Source organism: Sciurus vulgaris (genome assembly GCF_902686455.1).
Source record: "Sciurus vulgaris genome assembly, chromosome: 10".
Classification (NCBI taxonomy): domain Eukaryota; kingdom Metazoa; phylum Chordata; class Mammalia; order Rodentia; family Sciuridae; genus Sciurus; species Sciurus vulgaris.
In genome coordinates, this window is record NC_136470.1 from 47,245,758 (window position 1) to 47,255,051 (window position 9,294).

Here is a 9,294-nt window from a genome sequence, read left to right on the forward strand (position 1 = left end):
TTGGCCCGGGCAGCAGGCCCAGACAAGGGCAGCTTCTCGGAGCAGGGCAGGGCAGCTAGAGTCTTCCACAAGCAGCCCTACTCCTTCTGGTGGCATGCTCCTTCCTCAGCCAACTTCTTGCAGCAGGCTGCCCAGTGAGAGCCTTTCTGCACAGAGCCTGCTCCAAGCCCCAGACCCAGCAGCGGGCCCCAGCCCACAGGTGGCTTCTGGGACCAGGGCATGGCAGCCAGAGACTTCCCCAAGCAGCCCTGCTCCCTCTGGTGGCAGGCTCCTTCCACAGCCAGCTTCTTGGAGAAGGCTGCCATTGAGAGCCTTTCCGCACAGAGCAATCCAAGCCCCAGTCTCAGAGGTGGGTCCTGGCCCGCAGGTGGCTTCTGGGACAAGGGCAGGGCAGCCTTAGACTTTCCCAAGCAGCCCTGCTCCCTCCAGCAGCAGGCTCATTCCACAGACAGCTCCTTGGAGCAGAACTGCCCAGTAAGAGCTTTTCCGCACAGAGCCAGCCCCAGCCCTGGAACCAGTAGTAGGCTAGGGGCAGCTTTCTTCTGAAGCACTGCATTGTCAAGTTCCTCCAAGACTTCAGGCTACTGAAGACTGGGAGGTGATATACTGGAAATCTACAGGGACACTATAAGCCAAAGAGGAAATCTGCAATATCTCAGAGTTCCACTGATATCTGACCAATATGAGAAAACAAGGGAAGAAAATGTCCCAAACAAACCTAGATACTATATCAATAAAACCCAATGACAGCACAGCAGAAGAAATGTCAGAAAGGGAGTTCAGAATGTACATAATTAAAACAATCAGGGAAGCAAATGAGGAGATGAAAGAGCAAATGCAGGCATTGAAGGAGGAGATGAAAGAGCACATGCAGGCATTAAATGATCAAACCAATCAACAGTTAAAAGAGCAAATATGGTAAGCAAGAGATCATTTCAATAAAGAGTTAAAGATACTGAAATAAAACAAACAAACAGAAATCCTTGAAATGAAGGAAACAATAAACCAAGTTAAAAACTCCATAGAAAGCATAACCAATAGGATAGAACACCTGGAAGACAGAACCTCAGACATTGAAGACAAAATATTTAATCTTGAAAACAAAGTTGACCAAACAGAAAAGATGGTAAGAAATCATGAACAGAATCTATAAGAATTATGGGATATCATGAAAAGGCCAAATTTAAGAATTATTGGAATTGAGGAAGGCTTAGAGAAACAAACCAAAGGAATGAACAATCTATTCAATGAAATCATAACAGAAAATTTCTCAAATCTGAAGAATGAAATGGAAAACCAGGTACAAGAGGCTTATAGGACTCCAAATATACAAAATTGCAACAGACCCACACCAAGGCACATTATTATGAAAATACCTAACATACAAAATAAAGAAAGAATTTTAAAGGCCGCGAGAGAAAAGAATCAAATTACATTCACAGGGAAACCAATGAGAATATTAGCAGATTTTTCAATCCAGACCCTAAAAGCTAGAAGAACCTGGAACAACATTTATCAAGCCCTGAAAGAAAATGGATGCCAACCATGAATATTATACCCAGCAAAACTTACTTTCAGATTTGACGATGAAATAAAATCCTTCCATGATAAACAAAAGCTAAAAGAATTTACAAAAAGAATGTTGGCATTATAGAACATTCTCAGCAAAATATTCCATGAGGAAGAGATGAAAAACAATGATGCAAATAAACAACAGGAGGAACTAGCCTAAAGGAATAGCCAAATAAAGGGGAAACCAAATCATGCCAAAAAACAAAAAATGAGTCAAATGACTGGGAATACAAATCATATCACAATAATAACCCTGAATGTTAATGGCCTGAACTCATCCATCAAAAGACATAGACTGGCAGATTGGATTAAAAGAAAAATCCAACAATATGCTGCCTGCAAGAGACTCATCTCATAGAGTTACCCATAGACTAAAGGTGAAAGGATGGGAAAAAACATACCATGCACATGGACACAGCAAAAAAGCTGGAGTATCCATCCTCATTTCAGATAATGTGGACTTCAAGCCAAAACTAGTCAGAAGGGATAAAGAACAAAATTATATTCTGCTTAAGGGAAGCATAAATCAGGAAGACATAACAATCATAAATATGCCCTGAACATTGGTTCATCCATGTACCTAAACAAATCCTCCTCAATTCCAGAAATCAAACAGATCACAACACAATAATACTAGGTGTTTTTAACACACCTCTCTCACCACTGGATAGATCTTCCAAACAAAAATTGAATAAAGAAACCATAGATCTCAATAACACAATCAACAATTTAGACTTAACAGACATATGTAGAATATACCATCCAACAAAGAATGAATACACTTTCTTCTCAGCAGCACATGGATCCTTCTCTAAAATAGACCATATATTATGCCACAAAGCTACTGGTAGCAAATACAAGAAGATAGAGATACTACCTTGTATTCTATTAGATCATAATGGATTGAAATAGAAATTAATGACAGAATAAAAAACAGAAACTTCTCCAATACCTAGAGATTAAATAATACACTATTATAGTATGAATGGATAACAAAGACATCAGGAGGGAAATTAAAAAATTCTTAGAAGTAAATGAGAAAAAAGACGCATCATATCAAAATCTCTGGGACACTATGGAAGCAGTACTTAGAGGAAGATTTATTTCATGGGGCACATTCAATAAAAGAGGTAAAAATCAACAAATAAACAAATGACTTAACACTACAGCTCAAAGCCCTAGAAAAAGAAGAGCAGAACAAGACCAAAAGTAGTAGAAGACAGGAAATAGTTAAAATCAGAGCCGAAATCAACGAAATTGGAACAAAAGGAACAATCGGAAAAAATAACAAAATAACTAGCTGTTTCTTTTGTAGGACCCCCCAAAAGGAAGACCCTTACTCGAGTCTCAGGATGGCGTGCTCCAGGAAGCACGAGAGACCGGCTTGATGCAAAAGCACGAGGCACTTTAATAACGGAGCTCCGGGCCAACACGTATCTCACGCAGGAGATAGAGGAGTTGACCACGAGGCTCAGTAGTCAGGGGTTTATATAGGAAAAGTTAGGGAGTTTGGCGCGGGTACACATAATTGGCTGATTCAAACATAAGCGGGCACATGACTACATTGATTACATCAGCAAGTAGTACGTGCAAATTGACATTCCAGCAATGTGGTAGGGCAGTTTATTTTGGTTAGCAGGCGGTCAAGTTAACCTTAAAGAAAAGAAGAAGAAGGGGGAAAGTGGGTGACACCAGATGGTCCACGGCCTTGTGGAGATTGTTTATCCTCCATGGCCAGTTAGTTTTTGATGATTTGGCAGTCTTTTATTTTAGGCTTGTTTAGGTATGTTCAGGCCTCAGGCCTGTCCCTCTTTGTTTCTTTTCCTAAGTTCATTTGCTAGACTACAGATTCTGTGCTTTAATTATGGGCACTTAAATTTTAACTCCTTCACTTTGAAAAAATAAACAAAATTGATAAACCCTTAGCCACACGAACAAAGAGAAAGTGGGAAAAAACTCAAATTACTAAAATTTGGAATGAACAATGAAATATCACAACAGACACAAGTGAAATACAAAACATAATTAGAAACTATTTTGAAAATCTATACTCCAACAAAACAGAAAACCTCGAAGACATCAACAAGTTTCCAGAGACATATGAATTACCTAAACTGAACGAGGAGGACATACACAACTTAAATAAATCAATTTCAAGCAATGAAATAGAAGAGGTCATCAAAAGCCTACCAACAAAGAAAAGTCTGGGACCAGATGGGTTCTCAGCCGAGTTCTACAAAACCTTTAAAGAAGAGCTCATTCCAATACTCCTCAAAGTATTCCATGAAATAGAAGAGGAGGGAACCCTCCAAAACTCATTCTGTGAAGCCAATATCACCCTGATACCTAAACCAGACAGAGACACATTGAGGAAAGAAAATTTCAGACTAATATCCTTAATGAATATCGATGCAAAAATTCTCAACAAAATTTTAGCAAATCGCATACAAAAATATATTAAAGGGGAACATCAGCCAAGGCCCCCTTCTTCCTGCCAGGAGAAGTCTGTATTATTACCTTTAAATAAAGCCTGCTTAATATGCTTGCCTTGGCATGCTTCTCTAGTGTTCAATCTTCAACATTAGAGGGAGCAGAACTCCTCACCAGGGAACCATAGTATCAGATTTGGAGGCCCCACTGAGATTTACGCCAAGGTAAGTAAGCTTCTCTCTCCACGCACCCCACATCTGTTTGAGGTGCTTCTTTCTGTCTCTTTATTTTTGGAGGGCAAAATGGGCACCCGTCCGCTACTTAAACGCAGTTAGTGCAGCTGCCATTCTTAAGACTCCGGTGAGAGGTTTCCCTGCCCAGACAAGTTTCTAATCACCTGCTCTGTAGGCATCATGGACTGTGCTGAAGCTGTTTCCTACTTTTCTGTCCAGGCATGGAGCACAATTGCCACCAGTACACTGTGTCCCTAGTCCTGATCTGCCCAGGATGCGTGGAGGCGGAGGAAGGGCTGGAACAGCTGCGGGGTTCTCGGCCCCGGCTACTCTTGCGTGGACCCCAAAGGTTCCTTCTCCAGACTCCCCCTCCCGATCGCTCTGAGAGGTATCCAGGGTGATCAGTAGACGAATGGCACTGAGGGAAAGCCCCAATTACCTTTGCCTCTGTATGGGCCCTACAGTGCACAACACTCCTGCACATCCACTCCCTCCTGGATGCTCCCCTTCCCTTGCTGGTCAGACATTAGGAATTCAAACTGTAGGATTAAGGCCTGGGATGATTAGCATGAAAATGCCCAGGTTCCCTTTGTTCGCATACTTAGGCTTCACTAGTTTATCTAGAGTCTTCCCATTACTGTTCCTGTGCTTAGACAGGCTCACGTGTTCTCTTTAAGCTGCAAGAGGGAGGCATTTAAAATCAACCCCTCCCATGAGACCCTCCAAGCAAAGGGTGTTATATGCCTAACAACCAATAGATGTCCCTTCACCCTCCAGAGATTCCTTTAGTCTACAGGGCAACAAGATAGGCAGAAGGCACACTTTTTACTTTTGTCATCATTTTTCATAATTAGGGGTTTATAGTGGCAGGGAGGAAAGCAGTAATGCCCTTAAGTCTGAATCCTCCCAGGGTCTCTAGCACAGGGCAAACTAGGACCCTAGCACTTTGCCGAAGAAGGCCAGAAATAACTTTGGCAAAGCCAGCTAGTGAGAGACGGGTTTTTCTGGGCCGTAAGGAAGCTCAAAGTTAGGGCGACGTCCCTAATACTTCTAACTCAGAAGGGAGCTTCTCTCTCAACAGTATTGCCAGGTTCATCACTAAATTGCTAAATTGCAAATACTGCTAAATTGCAAATAATCAAGTGCCTTTCATATGTTCCCATGCTTGACATCAATAATCTCTACCATGAGAGGAGAAAGCCTTGAGGAATCGCCTACTAAGGGAGGAAGACCAAGGGGACCCTCCCAACTTAAGACAGACAAAAATAAATTTAAGGAGGCTTTTGAAAGATCCTAATAAATATTGAGATGTTTTAAAACTTATGCCAGGTATTTGACTTCACCTGGAAAATTATGCTATTAACCATCTATAGAACAGGCAGTTCCCAGAAACCATCCTAACTGGGATTCGAATAATGAGCAGGATGCCTAAAAAAACTATTATGCGACCTTCAGGAAAGTCCTACTATTTTCATGGAGAGACTTATGAAAGCAATAAGAAAACACACCACTCTGAATCCTGAATCTATAAAGGGCCACCTACTTTTAAAGTATAAATTTATCATTTAGTCAGCCCCAAATATTTAGAGGAAATTACAAAAATTGGCACGAGGCCCTGATCAATCCTCAGATGATCTTCTCCAGCTTGCATCTTCCATTTTTTAATAGACATCAAAAAGAAAGAAAAGGGAGCATAAAGACAAGAAAAAGGACTTATTAAAGATCATTCGAATGACAGAAACTTTTAATGCCTTGCAATAGCCCATGCAATTCACTCGTTTTAGGAGTTAAAAAGCAGACTGCCTAGTACAAAACCTTAGAATAATGAAGCAGTAATTTCCTCCACCCTGTAGTTCTTAATCCATACACTTTTATCTTGGATTCCAACTGCTACTTGGTTTACTAATTTAGACTTAAAAGATGGCTTTCCTGTTTATGCTAGACGTGAATAGCAATTTCTGTTTGCCTTTGAGGAACCAGATACTGTATCTCAACTAACCTAGGCAGTGTTGCCTTAGGATTTAGGTGGCCCTCACCTGTTCTGGACAAACCTTAGCTAAGAACTTAACAAAATTCTGAGATAAAACATCTGTGATTGTTCTCTAGTAAGTAAGGTACATCTTTTTATGTGCCTCCACCCAGGAGGAAGATCAAAAGGCCATTGCAGAACTCCTAAACTTCTTAGCTAATAGGAATTAAAAGATCTCAAAAAATAAAGCTTAATTATGTCATCAACAGGTTCAACACTACAGGAAATAGCCGTCATAGAACAATATTCTGCCCCAGGAATAGCAAGAAGGGGCCTTACTTCAAGCTCCTGTCCTCAGCTTACCTATGAAGCAAGATTTAACCTATTTGTCACAAAAGGAAAAATAAATCCTGGATAAGCAGCCATAGGCAGCTCAATAACCAATGGCATATCTCAGTGATGAATTTAGCAAGGTAGCTTCATTCTTAAAAGTAATGGAAAATAAGGTCTCATAATTTTCTTTGACATCCAACCTGTCCTGATGAGATGGCTAAAATGCCCTAGGCACAAGGTTTCTGTTAAAACCTGTTAGATCCTTCCAGATCTCAGTCAAGGCTTACATTGAAATGTAAATAGAGAAAGCCTAAAGGCTCAGTAGGAGATCGGTCTCAAACCCAAGGAAAAAAAGGTAAAAAGAGTCTTACCTAAATAAACTCCAGCAAAAGTAAATTTTATGGTGCTTTACTAAAGTAATTAACGGCCATATCATTTTTCCAGGACTCTTGTTTTCTTCTTTGAATTCTATATTTTTTTTTCGAGCTCATGACTTTTTGATCAGTTCTATTTTTTTATTCAACTAGAGTTTTTGACCATCTGTTACATTGCAATGGAGATTCACCTATAAAGTTACAAGGCCTTTGATTTTGTGTTATTTGTATGTCGTGCTGTCTGATGTCATGTTTTGTCTGTATCAAAACTGAGCGCTCCTAAAATTAAAATTTAAAAAATGGATCCAGATACTCTTAATTCACGTGATTTAGAAAGGTTCAATTCAAATTGGATAAACTAGTAAAAGTAGAATGTCTTTGAAAATAACTTGCAACTCTCTAGGTGGTCAAGTTAATAAAATATTGATGTTAAAAAATGTCTAATATCAATTGTTTCTAGGACTTTTCTTCAACAGGAAAGAGATGGCAAATACAGTTCAGGATACTTGTCTGATATCTTGGTTTTCACAAAATAAGTGAATTAGAGTTGACATGTATGGAATTACTCAAATGTGTTTGTAGAGACATCTGATTAATTTACAAAGTTAAAATGCTAATTGTTAATCAACATCTAGTACTTTTAACTCCTTAAATTCCATGGGGTAACATATTTGAACATTATTGGTGTTTTCATAGGTTGGTAAATAAAAAGGGTTTACAATTACTTTGTGTCCTCACTAAACTAAAAACAAGGTTACTAAGAGTTATGTCCTAACAAGTGCAATTCTATATACAAAGGGTCCCAAAAGTTTCAACTGTGTTTCAATTAGAGTACTATAAATAACAAAATATTTAATCTTATTAAAATAGAGTAATTAATCTAAATTCAGAAATTTCATAAGAGTTGTTTCAGAATGTGAATCAAAAAGGGGTCAACAAATAGGAAAGAGAAAATAAAAGGTTCTGGGTATGGAAATATATTTAATAAAAGGGAAAAGGAAATGTTTCTGGATAAGAAAGTGCTTGTGTGATGAAATACATGAGGGTCGAAGTAAGTGCTAAGAAAGTCTGTGTGTAAGTAAAGGGCAAGTTTCAACAAGTTTGTGTGTAACTAAGTTGGTTGTATGTATATGAGACAGTTAAAACTATTTAAGGTTTTTCCTAAGGTGAAATACTAATGTTCTGATATAAAACAAAGTTTAATCTATATGGTAAAATGACATGGTAAAATGGCAAGGATTTCTTAGAAACACTAATTTACTCTTAACTTTGTGTCTATTAAGTTTTATTCTTTAGAACAATTAGTCTCAAAAATTGGGGTTTATACAATTATGGTTAAACAACTGTTAGAGTATTGTACTATGTTACAGAGTCTAAATTTTTCTTTAAAAAAACTAAATTTAGTAAGATTAAAGTGTCAAGGTAATTGTGAAATGGTCACTCTTTGTATATTAAATGTGTTCATATTTTCCAGGTATACAAATTTTTAAAGCAGGGAATTTATCAAGCTGCTATTCTCCAGATTAAACTTATCTATAATGGTAATTTTAAACTTATAAAGAGTAAATTTTGGGGGGGATTTATTTCTATCATTTAACATTCTATTGTAGGATCCATTATCAATGGGGTATGTGTAAAATTTGTTACTTTTTACACTGAGATAAAGAATTTTAAATATAAATGTATTTCTAAATGTTAGAGTCTGATTTGTTTAAAGGTTAATATTGAGAAACATAAAAGCTTTTTGCCACTTTGTCACACAAGGAAAGTTAAAAGCTCTCTCAACCTTTCTTTAACTCATGTTTTAGATATAATGTTAAATTGTGTTAACTAATGTTCATATAGTCCCAGGAATGAATATATGTAAACTTCTTAAAATGGTATTTAAGAAAGAAGCAAAGATCAACATCAAAATTAGAACACTTAAGATTTGTAAAGAGCCATGCCTTACCTGAGAGATAAGGCTCTGCCTCCCACCTAACTGCATGTTAGAGTGATTCCAAAATAAGTCAGACTTCAGCTTATTTAAAGTTATAGTCAAAAGATTGGTTCTTGTTGTAAAAGTACTGTGCTCTCAAATAGGGGATATTAGGTGGTTCTCAGTCAAAATTCAAGATAGCTATTATACAAGCTGAATATATTTTTACTCTTGCTAATTTCATTTTGTAAAACTGTTACCTGCTAATGTTTTGCAGAAGTAGCTGCTTCAAGTACACACAACCTAGGTAACTTGTGATAATAAGCCATCACCTATAGAACAGATAGTGGTAACTTCCAATACTAATACAGACTCCAGTTAGATAAAAGGGTAAATAACTGTAAAGTTATAGACATTGAAGTTAAAGCCCAGTACTCTTACTTTATGACTGAGGCTGACTTGCTG

General features: G+C 38.0%; 1 long non-coding RNA gene across 1 annotated transcript; it reads left to right on the forward strand.

Annotated features, from left to right (window-relative positions):
* Positions 1-6,368: 6,368 nt before the first annotated feature.
* LOC306670561 lies at positions 6,369-8,201 on the forward strand. The gene is made up of 2 exons (XR_013766455.1): positions 6,369-7,930; positions 7,979-8,201. It is a non-coding gene; the product is annotated as an uncharacterized lncRNA (long non-coding RNA).
* The last annotated feature ends 1,093 nt before the right edge of the window (positions 8,202-9,294 follow it).